The 7,783-nt window shown below is 54.5% G+C and overlaps 1 protein-coding gene across 2 annotated transcripts in view; it reads left to right on the top strand.

Moving 5' to 3' along the window:
* Window positions 1–3,511: 3,511 nt before the first annotated feature.
* The window catches only part of LOC140735561 (zinc finger MIZ domain-containing protein 1-like), a 241,122-nt gene continuing 236,850 nt past the window's right edge, over window positions 3,512–7,783 (top strand). Inside the window, exon 1 of one of the 2 annotated variants that reach the window (XM_073060760.1) lies at window positions 3,512–3,573. The gene's annotated coding sequence lies outside the window, so the exon portion shown is untranslated. Of the gene's footprint in view, window positions 3,574–4,144; window positions 4,164–7,783 lie in introns of those variants that run through there. The other variant, XM_073060768.1, reaches the window with a different exon arrangement.

The raw sequence follows: 7,783 nt of genomic DNA, 5'->3' as shown, positions 1-7,783 counted from the left end.
CACTCCCCCCCCACACACATCACATCCCTACACACACCACACATCCCCCACACACACACCACCACACCCCCACACACACATACCACACATCCCCCACACACACACCACACACACCACACATCCCCCACACACACATACCACACATCCCCCACACACACTACCACACATCCCCCACACACACCACACACCCCCACACACACCACACATCCCCCACACACACCACACATCCCCCCCCACACACATCACACATCCCCCACACACACCACACATCCCCACACACACACCACACACACCCACACACACATACCACACATCCCCCCCACACACACCACACATCCCCCACACACACATACCACACATCCCCCCACACACACCACACACCCCCACACACGCCCCCACCCCCCCCACACACATACCACACATCCCCCACACACACCACACACCCCCACACACACCCCCCACACACACCACACACCCCCCACACACCCCCCCCCCACACACACCACACATCCCCCACACACACCCCACACCCCCCACACCACACACACACCCACACATCCCCCCACACACCCCACACACCCCCCCACACACACCACACATCCCCCCCACACACATCACACATCCCCCCACACACACATCACACATCCCCCACACACACACCACACCCCCCCCACACACACATACCACACATCCCCCACACACACCACCACACACCCCCACACACACCCCCCACACCCCCCACACCCCCCACACACACCACACATCCCCCACACACACCACACATCCCCCCCACACACACCACACATCCCCCCCCACACACACACACATCCCCCACACACACCACACATCCCCCCCACACACACCACGCACACCCACACACCCCCCACACACACATACCACACATCCCCCACACACACACCACACACACCACACATCCCCCACACCACACCACACCCACACATCCCCCACACACACATACCCACACATCCCCCACACACACCACACACCCCCCACACACACCACACATCCCCCCCACACACACCACAAATCCCCCACACACACCACACATCCCCCCACACACACCACACACCACCACACCCCCCACACACACATACCACACATCCCCCACACACACATACCACACATCCCCCCACACACACCACACACCCCCCACACACACCCCCCACCCCCCCACACACACAACCACACACCCCCCCACACACACCACACACCCCCACACACACCCCCCACCACCCACCACACACACCACACATCCCCCCCACACACACCACACATCCCCCCCACACACATCACACATCCCCCACACCACCACACCCCCCCACACACACCACACCCCCCCACACACACCCACACATCCCCCCACACACATCACACATCCCCCCCCCCCCCACACCCCCCCCCACACCCCCCCACACACACCACACATCCCCCACACACACACATCCCCCCCACACACACCACACATCCCCCCCACACACATCACACATCCCCCACACACACCACACCCCCCACACACACCACACATCCCCCACCACACACCACACATCCCCCACACACACCACACACCCCCCACACCCCCCCCCACACACACCACACCCCCCACACACACACCCACACATCCCCCCACACCCCCCCCCACACACACCCACAAACCCCCACACACACCCCCCACACACACCACACCCCCCCCACACACACACCCCACACTCCCCCCACACACACCACACATCCCCCCACACACACCACACCCCCCCACACCCACACCCCCCCACACACACCACACACCCCCCACACACACACACCACACATCCCCCACACACACCACACCCCCCCACACACACACACACCACACATCCCCCCACACACACCACCCACCCCCCACACACACATCACACACACACACACCCCACACACCACACACCACACATCCCCCACAACACACACACATCCCCCCACACACACCACACATCCCCAACACACACCCCCCACACATCCCCCCCCACACACCACACCCCCCCACACACACACCACACATCCCCCCACACACACCACACACATCCCCCCACACACACCACACCCCCCACACTCACACACACATCCCCCCCACACACACCCACACATCCCCCACACACACACCACACACCCCCACACACACACACACCACACATCCCCACACACACACCACACACACACACCACACATCCCCCCCACACACACACCACACATCCCCCCCCACACACACACCACACATCCCCCACACACAGCACACATCCCCCCCACACACACACCACAAATCCCCCACACACCACACATCCCCCACACACACCCCCCCACACATCCCCACCCCCCCACCCCCCACACACACACCACACATCCCCCACACATCCTCCCACACACCACCACACATCCCCCACATACACACACACACACACTGCCCACACACACCCCGCACAACCACACACTCCACACAAAGTAATATCACCACAAATGATGTGGGGTTTGTCTGTGTCCAGCAGTGACGGGAAGCCCGTGCGGGAGGGTTTTAATATGGAAAAAGCCGTTGATCTGGATCAGTTCCGCTCTCTGGACGTCAGAAGTCCGGGTCCAGTGCTATGCAGAAAGGCCACAAACTGGGGTCTCCCTTGGGTGCCGTGGATGTCAACAGAGTGTTGGAGAACACCATCCTGGCCATTGGATCTCACTGTAGATCTCATCTGCCCAGCCGGCCGGAGCGACCCTCACGTGCTGGGACAGATGCCCCGACCTCACCAGGCTCACCTGCCTGTACTGGAGTGAGTGGCTTCTACCGCATGCCAACAGTTACCAGGAGCCACAGGTGACAGGGGTGTACGGGGTGTCCGGGGAGGGGTGCCACCTCGGGTGAAGGGGCTCATTGTGACCGTTCTGGGGCAGCTCACTCGCCCTCGGTCCCCCACCGGACACTCAGCTCCCACCACAAACACATTAACGAATAGCGTTAAAAAAACAAACAGTATAACACTACTGGCACTTCATACCCGATGGGTGGCGGCTGGAAGTTCAATACTCCTTGGGCCTGGGGGAGGCAGCAGGAGATGAGGAGAATCAATGTCCAGCTCCCTCCACAGAGGCTGCCTGACCTGGTGAGTTCTCCCAGCTACCATTGGTGTGTGACTGAGGTGGAGAGGTGTCTGCACGTACACAGGCAGACACAAAATAACACACTCACACAAACGCTCACACGCAATATCACACCCTCACACACAGTAACACACCCAAGCAGACGCTCACACACACACAATAACACTCAGGGAGACGCTCTCACACAGACAGTCCCTCTCTCCCCCCCACCCCACCCCGCAGTCCGAACCGCCGTTGTGGGGAGAGCCGGGACCGCGATGCGACCGAGCGGTGGGCGATCCATTCCGGCGCCTCGGTGCTCCCGTTTGGGTTTTTCCGGCGGCCGGCCGGCCGGCCCTCCGCTCGGAGTGTGTAACCTGACACTGTAGTGCTCGCACTCCCCGCATTGTGAGCCGGGCTCTGACCCGGTCGCACCGAGCCTCCCTGGGATGCGTGAGTAACCTCGGGGCCGGGACGGGACGGGGGAAGCGCCCTTTGTCGAGCGAATGGCCAAGGCGTGCCGGGGGCGAGAGCTGCCCAGAGGGTGGTCGGGACTCTGGGGACAGTCCGCCCACCTCCTCGGCCCGGGGATGTTTGACCATATCTGAACGCGGGTGCTGGAGCCGACCCCCCGGTTTCTGGGAACAAGGGGGTTGCGCAAAGACCCAAGACCACCCCGGGGTGGGGTGGGGGGGGGTATTTGAGTAGGAATGGGGAGTATCGCATGGGACTGTGGACCCCACCTCCTCAGACCCAGTCTGAAGAACTAGAGAGCGCGGGCAGCTTTGTAATCGGAGAGACAGAGAGAGAGATGCACAAATAGATCACTCCAACACACGAGTTGTTCGGATTGAACTAAATTTACCTGAGAACGTCGTGGTTTCCACGCTTTGTTTATAGACACTCAGGTATATCAAAGTAAATTCCTTCCGCTGAGAGTATATATGGATTCCGGATAATTGGGACACATCGAAACGAGAACATTTTGGTCAATTTAAGCGGCTGCCCCTATCAGCCGAAGTTTCACGGAAATAGTTAAAAAGGTATAAAAAGACCAACTGAGTAAAAATATGTATTTAAATGAAACAGAGCAAATTAGAACAGTACTAAGTACTACTGCAGTACTATAAAATTGTATTTTAGTTCCTAATACTTATTGACAGAGGTGTTAATCTGTGTTGTGTTCTTTTGACTGTAAATGAATAAAATCACCACAGACACCAAGTTTAGCTAATAATTGTCTTCATGCAGTGCCATTGACGATTGCATCCTCCAAATCTTCATCTTCATTGTAACATTCAAGTTAATTGTTGATACCTCCAAATTCTTTGCATTTCTGGCATCTCCAAGTCTTAATGCTTGAAACCATAGTGAACAAAACTGTTCCGAATTATCTTACTGCTTGTATGTGTGTGCGTGTGTGTTGTGTGTGCACACACACACACAGTATCTTGTCTACCTGTCTCACCTGTCCAGTGCCATGAATTTCTCACTGGCCTATGGGCCCCCAACTTTAGCAACTGACCACAAAGGTGCATCTTGGTTGGTCCAAGTGACTACAGTCAGCTTGTAGACTGCAGAATTCAGCAGTATCATGATATGGAGGTGTGTGAGATCATGAGGGGCATAGATGGAGTAAATGCACAGTCTTTTTCCCCAGGGGTGGGGAATCAAGAAGTAGAGGGCACAGGTTTAAGGTGAGAAGGGAGAGGTTTAGTAGGAAGATGAGGGGCATTTTTTTTTACTCAGAGGGTGGCAGATGGTATACAAGGTAGGGTAGTCTCTGGCCACGCACTTTGGCAGAAGGAGTAAAGATGCGGACTGGAAAATGGGGAGTGAATTCAGAAATCAAAGGTGCAAAGGGACTTGAGATTCCTAGCACAGGATTTCCTAAAGTAAATCAACATCTCATTCACCTTCCTTACTACCGACTCAATGTGCAGGTTGAATCAGTGGTAAGGAAGGCAAATGCAATGTTAAGATTAATTTTGAGAGGCCTAGAGTATTTAAGAAAGGCTGCAGTGCTGAGGCTTGATCAGGCAACATTCGGAGTGTTGTGAGCAGTTCGGGGCTCCACGTCTGGTATTTGAGAGAGTGCAGAGGAGGGTCATGAGAATGATCCCAGGAGTGAAAGGGTTAATATATGAGGAGTGTTCGAAAATAATTAAGAGATTGTGGGATAGTAGAGCAGACTCGATGGGCTAAATGGCCTCATTCTGCTTCTGTTGCCTTATGTTATATAGAATGAATTGCAGAGGGAGTGGCTAAGGCAGGTGACAACTTTTACATGGTGGTTGGACATGTACGTGGATAGGAAAGGTTTAGAGCAGAGGTTCCCAAACTTTTTTAACTGTTCCTGAACCTGGTGGTGTGGGACCTGATGGTTGAGGGGTAATAACTGTTCCTGAACCTGGTGGTGTGGGACCTGATGGTTGAGGGGTAATAACTGTTCCTGGACCTGATGGTTGAGGGTTAATAACTGTTCCTGAACCTGGTGGTGTGGGACCTGATGGTTGAAGGGTAATAACTGTTCCTGAACCTGGTGGTGTGGGACCTGATGGTTGAGGGGTAATAACTGTTCCTGAACCTGGTGGTGTGGGACCTGATAGTTGAGGGGTAATAACTGTTCCTGAACCTGGTGGTGTGGGACCTGATGGTTGAGGGGTAATAACTGTTCCTGGACCTGATGGTTGAGGGGTAATAACTGTTCCTGGACCTGATGGTTGAGGGGTAATAACTGTTCCTGAACCTGGTGGTGTGGGACCTGATGGTTGAGGGGTAATAACTGTTCCTGAACCTGGTGGTGTGGGACCTGATGGTTGAGGGGTAATAACTGTTCCTGGACCTGATGGTTGAGGGGTAATAACTGTTCCTGAACCTGGTGGTGTGGGACCTGATGGTTGAGGGGTAATAACTGTTCCTGAACCTGGTGGTGTGGGACCTGATGGTTGAGGGGTAATAACTGTTCCTGGACCTGATGGTTGAGGGGTAATAACTGTTCCTGAACCTGATGGTTGAGGGGTAATAACTGTTCCTGAACCTGGTGGTGTGGGACCTGATGGTTGAGGGGTAATAACTGTTCCTGGACCTGATGGTTGAGGGGTAATAACTGTTCCTGAACCTGGTGGTGTGGGACCTGATGGTTGAGGGGTAATAACTGTTCCTGAACCTGGTGGTGTGGGACCTGATGGTTGAGGGGTAATAACTGTTCCTGGACCTGATGGTTGAGGGGTAATAACTGTTCCTGAACCTGGTGGTGTGGGACCTGATGGTTGAGGGGTAATAACTGTTCCTGAACCTGGTGGTGTGGGACCTGATGGTTGAGGGGTAATAACTGTTCCTGGACCTGATGGTTGAGGGGTAATAACTGTTCCTGGACCTGATGGTTGAGGGGTAATAACTGTTCCTGAACCTGGTGGTGTGGGACCTGATGGTTGAGGGGTAATAACTGTTCCTGGACCTGATGGTTGAGGGGTAATAACTGTTCCTGAACCTGGTGGTGTGGGACCTGATGGTTGAGGGGTAATAACTGTTCCTGGACCTGATGGTTGAGGGGTAATAACTGTTCCTGAACCTGGTGGTGAAGGACCTGATGGTTGAGGGGTAATAACTGTTCCTAGACCTGATGGTTGAGGGGTAATAACTGTTCCTGAACCTGGTGGTGTGGGACCTGATGGTTGAGGGGTAATAACTGTTCCTGAACCTGGTGGTGTGGGACCTGATGGTTGAGGGGTAATAACTGTTCCTGGACCTGATGGTTGAGGGGTAATAACTGTTCCTGAACCTGGTGGTGTGGGACCTGATGGTTGAGGGGTAATAACTGTTCCTGGACCTGATGGTTGAGGGGTAATAACTGTTCCTGGACCTGATGGTTGAGGGGTAATAACTGTTCCTGAACCTGGTGGTGTGGGACCTGATGGTTGAGGGGTAATAACTGTTCCTGGACCTGATGGTTGAGGGGTAATAACTGTTCCTGAACCTGGTGGTGTGGGACCTGATGGTTGAGGGGTAATAACTGTTCCTGAACCTGGTGGTGTGGGACCTGATGGTTGAGGGGTAATAACTGTTCCTGGACCTGATGGTTGAGGGGTAATAACTGTTCCTGAACCTGGTGGTGTGGGACCTGATGGTTGAGGGGTAATAACTGTTCCTGGACCTGATGGTTGAGGGGTAATAACTGTTCCTGAACCTGGTGGTGTGGGACCTGATGGTTGAGGGGTAATAACTGTTCCTGAACCTGGTGGTGTGGGACCTGATGGTTGAGGGGTAATAACTGTTCCTGGACCTGATGGTTGAGGGGTAATAACTGTTCCTGAACCTGGTGGTGTGGGACCTGATGGTTGAGGGGTAATAACTGTTCCTGGACCTGATGGTTGAGGGGTAATAACTGTTCCTGGACCTGATGGTTGAGGGGTAATAACTGTTCCTGAACCTGGTGGTGTGGGACCTGATGGTTGAGGGGTAATAACTGTTCCTGGACCTGATGGTTGAGGGGTAATAACTGTTCCTGAACCTGGTGGTGTGGGACCTGATGGTTGAGGGGTAATAACTGTTCCTGGACCTGATGGTTGAGGGGTAATAACTGTTCCTGAACCTGGTGGTGTGGGACCTGATGGTTGAGGATAATAACTGTTCCTGGACCTGATGGTTGAGGGGTAATAAC

This window comes from Hemitrygon akajei, chromosome 1 (assembly GCF_048418815.1).
Source record: "Hemitrygon akajei chromosome 1, sHemAka1.3, whole genome shotgun sequence".
NCBI lineage: Eukaryota > Metazoa > Chordata > Chondrichthyes > Myliobatiformes > Dasyatidae > Hemitrygon > Hemitrygon akajei.
This window is presented reverse-complemented; position numbering and strand designations above follow the sequence as displayed.